Genomic DNA, 12,615 nt, shown 5'->3' on the forward strand with positions numbered 1-12,615 from the left:
TTTGTATTCATATAAAAAAATAAGTAAAATCACAAAAATACTGAACTTAGAGGAAAATCTAATTGGAAAGTCTATTATCACATGGCAAAATCAAATATAAAAACACATAAAAAACGAATGGACAAGAACTGTTTTTAGTATATTTGTCCTAAATCCAAATTGATTCGAATATTCATTGATGGCCATTAATTATCAAATACATTGCACTTGAGATCAGCCCCAGTTTTGGTGGGGTTTGTGTTGTTCAGTCTTATGTTTTCTATGTTGTGTTTTGTGTATTATCGATAGTCTGTTAGTCTTATATGTTGTAGTCATTGTGTTGTCTTTTGTTACGACATATGGGTTTGAATGTCCTTCTGGTAACTTTGGTCCCTCTTTTGTTACGACATATGGGTTTGAATGTCCTTCTGGTAACTTTGGCCCCTCTTTTGTTACGACATATGGGTTTGAATGTCCTTCTGGTAACTTTGGTCCCTCTTTTGTTACGACATATGGGTTTGAATGTCCTTCTGGTAACTTTGGTCCCTCTTTTACGACATATGGGTTTGAATGTCCTTCTGGTAACTTTGGTCCCTCTATTACGACATATGGGTTTGAATGTCCTTCTGGTAAGTTTGGTCCCTCTTTTACGACATATGGGTTTGAATGTCCTTCTGGTAACTTTGGTCCCTCTTTTGTTACGACATATGGGTTTGAATGTCCTTTTGGTAACTTTGGCCCCTCTTTTGTTACGACATATGGGTTTGAATGTCCTTCTGGTAACTTTGGTCCCTCTTTTGTTACGACATATGGGTTTGAATGTCCTTCTGGTAACTTTGGTCCCTCTTTTACGACATATGGGTTTGAATGTCCTTCTGGTAACTTTGGTCCCTCTATTACGACATATGGGTTTGAATGTCCTTCTGGTAACTTTGGTCCCTCTTTTACGACATATGGGTTTGAATGTCCTTCTGGTAACTTTGGTCCCTCTTTTGTTACGACATATGGGTTTGAATGTCCTTCTGGTAACTTTGGTCCCTCTTTTGTTACGACATATGGGTTTGAATGTCCTTCTGGTAACTTTGGGCCCTCTTTTGTTACGACATATGGGTTTGAATGTCCTTCTGGTAACTTTGGTCCCTCTTTTACGACATATGGGTTTGAATGTCCTTCTTGTAACTTTGGTCCCTCTTTTACGACATATGGGTTTGAATGTCCTTCTGGTAACTTTGGACCCTCTTTTGTAACATTTTTGAGATCACATCAATCCATTTGAAAACGAATCCTGTGATGTTTCATTTCAATGTAATTATATGATTTTAAATAAATTAATTTCTGCGCTACGTTAATTTGCACAATTGGAACTCAACAACTGCATTCGTTGCAAATATTTAAATGCTAAATATTATCATTGATATACACCATCGAAGTTGAGAAATTAAAAATAATTACTCGCTACGAAGACAATAACAATCAAAACCACGGAGTAAACAAAGAGTCACAAATAAAAAGACATCACTGATATAGCTTGACTAAAAACGCAACGATAAAAATCATCCTATTTACAGTGACTAAATGTTGACGTTCCGGCTGAATTAAAGTTTCGCATTTCTTTTTGTTCATCGTATTTCAATATGAAACTGGTTTTTATTCCTATGTAAGTTAAATCTTTATTGTCAATTTGCCTTTTAAAAGACAACACATGTATATATATTTTTCATTCATGCGGAGATGGATGTACAAATGTTGATCTTTATATCCTTTGGATTTCATTTTCTGTCTATGATTTTATGTAAGTATCGAGTTTATTTACATTGTATATGTATATTTAAATAAATCATGCAATGTTTTTTTTATCAGGTTGATTTTTTCAAAATTGTGATGCATATAACATGTATAATATTATATTATGATAACAAACGAGCATTCAATGTAAAATTAGAGGATTTGGTATAATCACCAGTGAGAAATCATTCCATCAGTGGTCAAATTACGTAGAAGTTTACAGCCATAGGTCACCGCACTGTATGCAAGTATGAGCAAACCCCTTATCGCATAGTCCGTTATAAGAGGCCCCGAAATGACAATTGAAAGAAAAGTTCAAACGAGAAAACTAACAGCTTGATTTATGTACAACACAATGAACGAAAAAGAAATATGACATACAGTAACAAACGACAATTAGTGAATTACAAGCACTTGTTTTTGGATTGGCAAGTTCAGAATTTGGCGGAGTTTAATAAGTTTGACCTGTTCATAACCTGAGACAATGTTGTAACAGTACAACATCAGAACAAACTATAAAAAATGCCTTGAAAAGGGCTTGATTCATTAAATTGAATCAAAGAAGAAACACATCTAATAAACTTAGGAACATACGACTGGATAGTGTAATTACACGTCCCAAACAATAAGAAAACACCTAGTAGAGATTTGAAGTAATAACAGTTACTAAAAAGTAAAATCACAAAAAAACTGAACTCCGAGGAAAATTCAAAAACGGAAGGTCCCTCATCAAATTGCAAAATTTAATGATAAAACACATCTAACAAATGGACAACAACTGTCATATTCCTGACTTGGTACAGGCATTTTCAAATGTAGAGAATGGTGGATTAACCCTGGTTTGATAGCCCTAAACCTCACACTTTTACGACAGTTGCATCAATTTCCATTATATTGACAATGATTCGTGAACAGAATGTCACAAAAAGGGGTACAAAAACAACATGAACGCCAGGTGGTGCTCTTGAATGGGAAGCAGATCCTGTTCTTCACATGGCTCCCGTCGTGTTGCTTGTGTGGTTACAAAACCGGTAAATATTTTAATTCGGTAGGTCACATCCGACATAAGGAATATATCTATCCGATATAATATAACGAATATTTCATAACGGTCATCCAACTCGTGATGGCGTCCGTAATATTAACGAAGTTCAACATTTGGATCTCTTGGGTTTAAAAATGAAAAGGTCTGAATTGGGCAGCTAAAATCATCTGTTTTGTCGTAAAGTTTTGTTTTCAACCGACCCTCATAGTCAATTTCTAAGTCCAAATAAAATGGCAAAATCAAAAGCTCAAAAACATAACACCTAATTAAATCAGGCATCTAAGAAAAAGATGTCTTTTGTCGCTCGATAATAAATTCTTGATAAAACAAAATATATAGTCTTTGTGCCACATTCTAAAACATTTTGAGTGAATACAATGATAGTGATCTGCTTGTTCCAAAGAATATGATAAATATTTATCACAAATTGAAGGTAGAATCAATACTAAGCCAGGTGGTTTTTTTTTTCTTGATGTTCATTTTGTGTTTTTAACAACGGCCTTTAAAGCAATTTGCTTTTAAGAAATTATATTCAAACATAAAATTCGATGATTTATTTTCTTTAAGGTACCAACATAAAAGTACTGTTTGGAACTAAATTCCATATTAAGGAACTTGATGTTGATACCGGCAATGTAAAGCTACTTGTTGTGAATCCGGAGATAATGTTTGCCATGGATTACGATGATAAGAACAAGCATATTTACTTTACACAATACGATCATCGTAAAATAATGCGGTATGTATAACGTCTGATATAGATATATTAACTTTACACAATATGATTATCGTAAAATAATGCGGTATGTATAACGTCTGATATAGATATATTAACTTTACACAATATGATTATCGTAAAAAAATGCGGTATGTATAACGCAGGGTTGGCAAAAACCCGGGTTTTATGAGTATTGCCCAGCCCAGTGGGAAATACTGGGAAAACCCGGGTTTTACTGGGTTTTAATGGGTAATACTGGGCAATACTGGGTAATATAAAATACTGGCCTGAATTTTAAAGGGGATTCAGTGATCAAACTCAATTGCAATACATTTAAGATATTTATAAACACATTTTGATTTATAAAAATTAGTTTACTTGTTTGAGAGTGATAATACAAGTGTATATATATTTGAAAAAGTACTATTCTTGCAACTATGAGACAATTAAACATGTAGGCACACATTACACAATTATTAATGGAAAAGGCCTTAATATCAATAATTCTCTATGAAAGTCTATTAAATCAGCCTCTTTTCTAGATTGGTCAATCTGTTTACATAAATTCAAAGAATCTATTTTTCAAATGTATATATCTTACATTAAGAATTAACAAGAAAATGTAAGAAAAATTACTTTTGCATAATTTATATGTACACCACTAATTAATAAGTAATTATTCAGATTAGGACATTGATATGTTTATATAACAATATTCAGCCTTTTCAATTCTATAAGGGTTAATGACTTGACCCTGTAGGGTGTTTATTTAGCAATATGATTGCATATAGACATATACATTTATAATTCACATAAACACTGCTATAAAATGCATTTTTTTAAAGTTTGGATAGTTGAAACAATACATGGAAATTAACAAGGTATTAATAATCCTAAAATTTTCAAATTTTGTATACTGCCTACATAGAAGTCGTGGAGAAAAGAATGAAATTGAATTTTCAATCTTCTAGAAACATGACTCTATGGTTATCTGTATAAAATGTATATATTTAGCTATAATACTATGAAACTACAACAAGACTTAACTATTTTGTGTTAAAATAAGCTTAAAAAGTCTTATTGCCCAGTATTACCCAGTATTGCCAATTTCTGGGAGTATTGCCCAGCCCGGGAAAACCCGGGAATTCCCGCCTGGGTTTTCCCGGGCGGGTAATATTTTGCCAACCCTGGTATAACGTCTGATATAGATATATTAACTTTACACAATATGATTATCGTAAAATAATGCGGTATGTATAACGTCTGATATAGATATATTAACTTTACACAAGATGATTATCGTAAAATAATGCGGTATGTATAACGTCTGATATAAATGTATTAACTCTCCTTCCCGGATACATAATAAGAATAATAAATGTCCGGGTCTTCATGATGTTCGACTAAACATCTTTCTTTAGTAACTACCACCATATTATCGACAATAAAAGACGGTCTTCAGAAGTATTGTGTATATTCTAGCAGAGATGGTAATCAGATCTCAGAATCTGCTCAAAGATATTGACTCGTAAAAGAGTCGTAGGCGAGAGTTGATATCGTCTTACGTCAGTTATGCTCTGGAGAGTTACAATTTACGTTTCTGTATATTTAAAACATATATAAACTCTGACATTATTCTTTAGGTGACATTTTAAAGTTAAGAAAGTTCTGAACATAAAAAGATAAAGATGTGATATGATTCTTAATGAGACAACTCTCAACCATAGACCAAATGACATAGAAATTAACAACTATAGTTCACGGCCATTTATACTGAAATTTGATGTAGTAATACAAATAAATCTTTTTGTTATGCTTTGAATTGACATAAATGCATACAATGCATGACGAAAAATAAACTATGATGACTGATAGCTGTTTAAATCCTCCTCTGTTTGTGTTTCATTGTTAACCATACCATGTAACCGTATTCATTCCATATACAACTTATCAAAACAAAATATATCATTTTACTTCAAATAGATTTCCTTATCCAGCACAGAATGCAGTTATAGAAAAATTTGTCAACACAGGCAGTGGTCCAGCAGGTATTGCAATCGATTCCGAAAATGGACATGTTTACTGGACTGAATATCAGAGTAACAGGCTCATGCGATGTAGTGTAGCTAGAAACAATGAAGTCCATATAACAACTCTGACAAGCCCTTTTAGTGTACGAATCGATGTATTAAACAGGTATATTTCATACACCACCCTGGAACATAACGATATCAAGAGTGCCAAACATACTTACCTTGGCACTTGTGTAGTGGTCAAAACAGACCTTATGACATGTCCGTCTTGTTCGTATGTAATATAATGTTTTACATGTTCAATTAGGAGTCGCCCCAGTAATTATCGAGTTCAATTTACTCAAGTCTATATGGAACCCATTTACTCGTGTATCCCGTAGCCGCACTATATGTAAGCGGCAATTAAAATAATTATACAATAGGTCTAACACTTGATTATTAGGTAGTTCTTAGGCATTAAGTAATAGCCTGTAATTTTTCAGTTTATTTCCTGAAATCTATTTTTTATAGAATGGAAATTTAATCTGACTTTGGAATTAAGGTGTGTGTGTGTGTGTTTTTTTGGTTGTACGTCGTATACTGATCAGAGTAGGATGCTTGTCTTCAGCCCCATCCATCCTCAACAATCCATTCTATGTCTTGCATCTGATGACTGCCATAATGGTTGCTGAATGTTGCCAAAACCAAGTCGTCGTAATGTTACCGCTCCTACTATGTCTATATGTCTCTATGTCAAAATCTTTAACAGTACTATTGGTCGCCTATTGTCGTCCTGCCATTATTCATATAAATAAAGCCAATATTAGTATACCTCTGTAAAATAGTTTTTCGTTTTTTACTAGTACTAGGCACGATAAAAAAAATTCGACAATATGAAATGGATACGACACAATGAATAGTATCAGATTCAAAAATATGAAACTGAGACTAGCATCAAATCTATATTTTTCCTCGTTTTTGTGTCTCATGTCATCATGACAATGAATCCGTGGCTTTTTAAATATTTATATTGGTATCATTTCCTCAGATTTGTGTTACTTGACGTCATGACATTTTCTATTATATAATAGGGTTGTATCTCATATTGTTTGTTTCACAGATCTATATGACGACACAGAATGACACACACATAAGTGGTTCTTTGTTTAATACGGTCCACGTTCTATTTATTTGTAGAAGATACTGAAAGAGCAATTAAAACTCTGAAATGATGTCATCCTCATTTAACGAGCAAGTCTACAAAACGCTATATAGTGAAAAATAAGATAGATTTTGAGAAAACAAGTATATTTTTTTTTAACAACCAACCCTTCACCTAAATAGGAACAGTGGTGTAGCTACATAGCATTAGATTTAACTTAGTTGAAGAAGGCTTGACTCATATATGTGATCAACAATCAAAGAGACAAAAAGGCAAAGACACTAATCATTGATCTGCAAATTATTAACATTCTTTTTTCCGTTTGGCATCAGTGGCGTTGTATCTTTTTTCAAAAAACCTCCTTAAGAGTTTATAATTAATGTGTTAATAAATTAAGAGAAAACATATTTATTGTGTCTTCTATTACTGTAATGAATATGATTTGTTGATAAAGTTTGATTTTTTCTGTTTATAGACATTGTTATACCTTTTTACTGTTATCAAGAACAACAATAAACAGTTAATCTTGATGATAAGACTTAACTCTATCGAAAAAATAAGAATACAGTGTGTTCATATTTTGAACTGTAAATTCCAATGTATATATACTTCAGTATTCAATAAATTCAATTGCCTAAAGTTGAAATTCATTCCTTGAAAGGTAACAGATGTCACCACTAGATAATTCGCCATAATGGTGATTTATGTCACTTTGTTTTCTCAAAGAGGTCTGCGGAAATTTCCATGAATAAATAAATAGATATAAATTCTGTGATGAATGTTTACACAGTTTTCGCTGTTGTGTCCTGAATGTTGTGACATAAGCCTAAAGTGTTTCTGTTATGGTTGCGTATCCAAAACATATAACGGAACCATAAGTATCTATCATAAAAGTGGGAGGTTTTGCTACCTATAAAATCAGGTTTAACATACAATTTTCCTCGAACAATGTTTCTACCAACTAAGGAATATGGTTTTCACTTGTTTCGTTGATTTATAGCGTACGATTTGTCAGTTTTTATGGGCCTCCAATCTAGATTGGGTTCGGTATTTTAGTTTTACTTTTATACGACCAGGGAAATGTTCGAATTGTCATGTTTTTACATCCTAGTTTATGACACCACCAAATTATATTTATCATCAAATTTGTATTTAAATGAGCAACATCACAATTAAGGTAGAATAAGCTTCTCCATCGGGCTCTCCTAGAATTATTGGATATAGTTTTGGGCTCGCGTCGCTCAGTCTCTAATTTCTACGTATTATGGTTGAAAAAGTGTTTTTTTCGTCGTCTTTCATGTTTCACCTCAACTTTGAGTATGTTATGTTTCCATGGTATCCTACACTTTTTTTACCGGAAAGAATGCAGTTTTTTAATAATTAACAGAGGACACGAATCCACCTTAAATTAAAATATGGAATTGGTATTAATATGTATTTGCATTCGAACATTATTTTAACTTAAAGTCAGTCACATATACTTTTTGTTGTTGTATGATAATATCTAAGTTGATTTACAAAGTAAAAAGCAGCATATACATGTATTGATGATTAAAATCAAAGCCTATTATTCTTATATATACCGATTTTGTCTGGCCAATATGTAGATGTATGAAAATGAACTTTCTAATATATGATTTGTCAAAAGCTAAGATTGTCTATTCCTGGATAAGACATTTTCAATAATTCGACTTAACAGTTAATTTGTTATGGAATGAAGACGCATAACATTTAAATTTGACCAAGGTTTGCCGCAGAGGTACATTCTTTATTGATCAATATTTTCATTATACATTATAGAATTATTACATTAAGGGCTAAAACAATTTCCGACGGTTGTAACAAAATTCTAAACATGTGGATTAATATAACCCGTTATTACAGGTGGCTGTACGTCGCTGAACGTTTCAAGCGAATAATAAAAGCAAGATTTAATTATAGTGAAGCTCATGGTATTGTAGATTTAAAGACACGTGTTGACTGTATGGATTTAGGTATGTTTTCTTTATCAATGTAAGCAACATAATCCAATATCTGTGCATACGTCATTTTATATGAACTGCTGAGTATATCCATGTTAATTAATTTGATGAAAAACCTATAAAGCTGTGGTTTGTCATTTGATTTGGCCATGTGATTAGGGACTTTCCGATTGAATTTTCCTCGGAGTTCAGTTTTTTTGGGGGGATTTTACTTTAAATTAGTTAGTTAATATTTTCAATTTACCACCCAAGAGTAAAATGAGCGACTTGGTTCTGACAATGATGCCGAGAACTTAAACAATCTAAAGTACAAAACATTGACAACTATATGGCCAAAAAAAGTAAATATCGACGATCGTCTACAAAACAATTCACTGATTTCTAAAGACTGTGTAACATTCATTGAAAACAATTAACAAGACCTTCTTAAATAGCCTATATCAAAAACTTTCAACGTTTTATGCAGAAACATTTCAGCAGCACCTGCATATGGACTGCCGTTTCCTATAATGCTTTCTTTGACATGTTTGATAAATGTTTGCTTCTCACAAGAAAGCTAGTAAACCAGATCTTCCAAATGGCGAAGTTGAAATCTACATTTCGATCATTTTACGGACGCGATCAAAAATTGGTTCACCGCTATGGAATACGTGTTTCACAGATGACAACGGATATGTCCCAATATCGTTGAAGCAATTCTGTTTCCCTCTTTCAAATATTACCCACCGAATAAGACTTATTAACGCGGTTGTACTTGTATGAGTTATACGAGGGGTGTCACATGCTGACGAGATCTCTTCACTTTTCGATTCACATGATATCATCCCGGCTTTGGATGGGGTTCTCTAGCTTGATCTTTAAATCTATATGCTGTATTTTGTACATGTTGTTTGAGTATTTTGTCTTTTTACAATTTTTACAATGGCGTTGTCGGTGTTCTTTTGAATGTCTCTTTGGTATCTTTCGACTCCCTTAACAATTAGGTTTTGTTCGGTATTATACTTCTGATTGTTGTTAACAAATGCAGTTATTTGATAAAGTCATTTGACGAATAGTTTAGACGTCGATTTACTAGGCGTCATCTTAGTTAATGTTATTGATTATTTTTTGTATGTCATGCTGGAAGAAAATAAAGAGAATGTTTTGTGATCTTAACGTTTTTGTTAGACAGGAATGAAGACAAACTATATTGGACAACTTTTCATTACCCTGGTAACTTAAAATCAGCAAGTGTCAGAGGATGTGATGTTAAAACACTTTATACAACGGGGCATACAGATCAATTCTGTCCTATTGGTGTTTATGGTGGTGCAATATTCTATACCAGTAATAAAAACCTATTAATGTTGAATAAAACTGAAAGACATTCACCAACTAGCGTGTATACCGACAGTAACAACATATATAGTATATACGTGTATCACCAAAGGGGTAATATATTTTTTTAGATCATTATTCGATATTTGTCATCACTTTTTATGCTTAGTTACAGTAAGCAAAATTCTCTTCATATACAATGAGTTCATTTTTCAATTTATTATGATTTCCTTTATAATAATAATTCATTTAGTATGATTGATTGTTTGTTGTGTGTACTTTCTTGCTGTAAATTATGTTTGCTTTTTCCAAATAAGCATGTCTTACTTTTATTTTATTTGATCTTGATTACATATATACATGTATCTGTCTTGATTACATATATACATGTATCTGTCTTGATTACATATATACATGTATCTGTCTTGATTACATATATACATGTATCTGTCTTGATTACATATATACATGTATCTGTCTTGGACGACTATTATAATATGTTTAAATGGTTGTTTGTTTATTATTTAACTACGATATAAAGTATGCGGAAAAATTATTTAGCAAAAACACAGATATAAAGATATGAACAACTTTTTATTAATTTTATGAAAGATCTCATCAATGACAATGTTCATTTTTGAATAGCGTTTGCATGTAAAACAGATGTAAATGTAAAGAGCGTACTGGTCATTGACACGCCAAACTGACGGTTTGTCTATTTCAGATGCATCAGTGGCGGTAGAATTAAAACAATTGGTTTATACTGCAACTCTGAATATTGTTTTGTTAAAATATTTATAATTCTTTAGAGAAATTTATCTCATAAAATTGTTGCCGTAGAGGCTTACTAAATAACAACTCGCATTGTTTTTGGAGTAGTGTATCCAACGTCTGTACACGTCCATACGCTTATTAAACGCTTATTTAACGCAATTCGCTTTATTGATATAACGTATATGATACTCGAATTATTGCTGTTGTTTTCAACATTATGTATATATAAAATTGTGTGCTTTTAATTCGACAGATTCGTATAATAAACATATATCTTTAAGATAGCTAATTTGCTACAGTGAATACTTTGTCACATGTCGATGATATGCAAATGATATTTGAAAATATTACACAGTTCTTGGTGCATTTTTTTCATTTTCTAAGAGGTACGTAACATATATTAAATACTTCTATCATATTCAAATTATTTTGCATTTAAGTATCAGAACACGAAGACTTTACTTCCAATTTACAAAAGAGGGGCGAAAGATACCAGCGGGACAGTCACACTTATAGATTGAAAATAAACTGATTACGCCATGATAACGCCATGGCTAACAAATAAAAAGACAAACAGAACAATAATAGTACACAAGACACAACATAGAAAACTAAAGACTAACCAACATGAACCCCACCAACAACTGTGGGTGATCTCATGTATTTCGAATGGTAAGCAGGTCATGTACAGCAATCACATCAGACTTTTTTATTCGTACGACAGCTATCAATTTCACAAAACAATCTCGCAGTATATGTAAACAACAGATGTAAAGAGATCAATGATTAGAGATAAACACATACATTCATTAAAGCAGCAAATACTTTCATCTTAAACGGTTAAAACATATCTTAATTTGCGTGTGATTAGATATAATCAGATGTGGTATGAGTGTCAATATGTCTCAACTCTCCATCCAAATTAGATATAATCAGATGTGGTATGAGTGTCAATATGTCTCAACTCTCCATCCAAATTAGATATAATTCGATGTGGTATACGTGTCAATATGTCTCAACTCTCCATCCAAGTTAGATATAATCAGATGTGGTATGAGTGTCAATATGTCTCAACTCTCCATCCAAATTAGATATAATCAGATGTGGTATGAGTGTCAATATGTCTTAACTCTCCATCCAAATTAGATATAATCAGATGTGGTATGAGTGTCAATGTGTCTCAACTCTCCATCCAAATCATAAAAGATGAAAGTACGGTCTTTAAGACGCAGAGTTGGCTCACACCGAACAGCTTGGTAGGTTGTATTCAAATATGGTATTCGAGTGTACAAGATTGTCATTTTAGTGGTGCCTTTAATTTTTTTTAGTTTATTTTTCGAAGAATTGACCAGAAGCAGTAAAAAAAGCTTAAATTTATTAAAAATATTTCACATGAAATTACTTGAATTAATTGGAATAGCATGATTTAATCGGAAAAATCCATTTTTTACGACAGATGTGTTGAGAAACAAAATAAAGACTGCAAATGCAAAGGAAAAATAGCTTCAATAATAAACATGTTAAGGCAAGTATACAAGAAGCATTCTACAGATGAATGTTCAGCCATATAAATAAACATGGTAAGGCAGGTATACAAGAAGCATTCTACAGATGTATGTTCAACCATTCATATACACATGTTAAGGCAGGTATACAAGAAGCATTCTACAGATGAATGTTCAACCATATAAATAAACATGTTAAGGCAGGTATACAAGAAGCATTCTACAGATGTATGTTCAACCATTCATATAAACATGTTAAGGCAGGTATACAAGAAGCATTCTACAGTTGTATGTTCAACCATATAAATAAACATGTTAAGGCAGGTATACAAGAAG

At 32.4% G+C, this 12,615-nt stretch overlaps 2 long non-coding RNA genes across 3 annotated transcripts in view; both read left to right on the top strand.

Moving 5' to 3' along the window:
- The window catches only part of LOC143084046 (uncharacterized), a 242,736-nt gene that overhangs the window by 227,192 nt on the left and 2,929 nt on the right, over positions 1-12,615 (top strand). The window lies entirely within an intron of this gene.
- LOC143084043 (uncharacterized) lies at positions 1,635-11,153 on the top strand. 2 transcript variants are annotated; one of them, XR_012980996.1, is made up of 5 exons: positions 1,635-1,771; positions 3,377-3,548; positions 5,511-5,723; positions 8,586-8,695; positions 9,851-11,153. It is a non-coding gene; the product is annotated as an uncharacterized LOC143084043 (long non-coding RNA). The 2 variants fall into 2 exon arrangements; XR_012980998.1 differs by lacking the exon at positions 8,586-8,695.

This window comes from Mytilus galloprovincialis, chromosome 7 (assembly GCF_965363235.1).
Source record: "Mytilus galloprovincialis chromosome 7, xbMytGall1.hap1.1, whole genome shotgun sequence".
Classification (NCBI taxonomy): domain Eukaryota; kingdom Metazoa; phylum Mollusca; class Bivalvia; order Mytilida; family Mytilidae; genus Mytilus; species Mytilus galloprovincialis.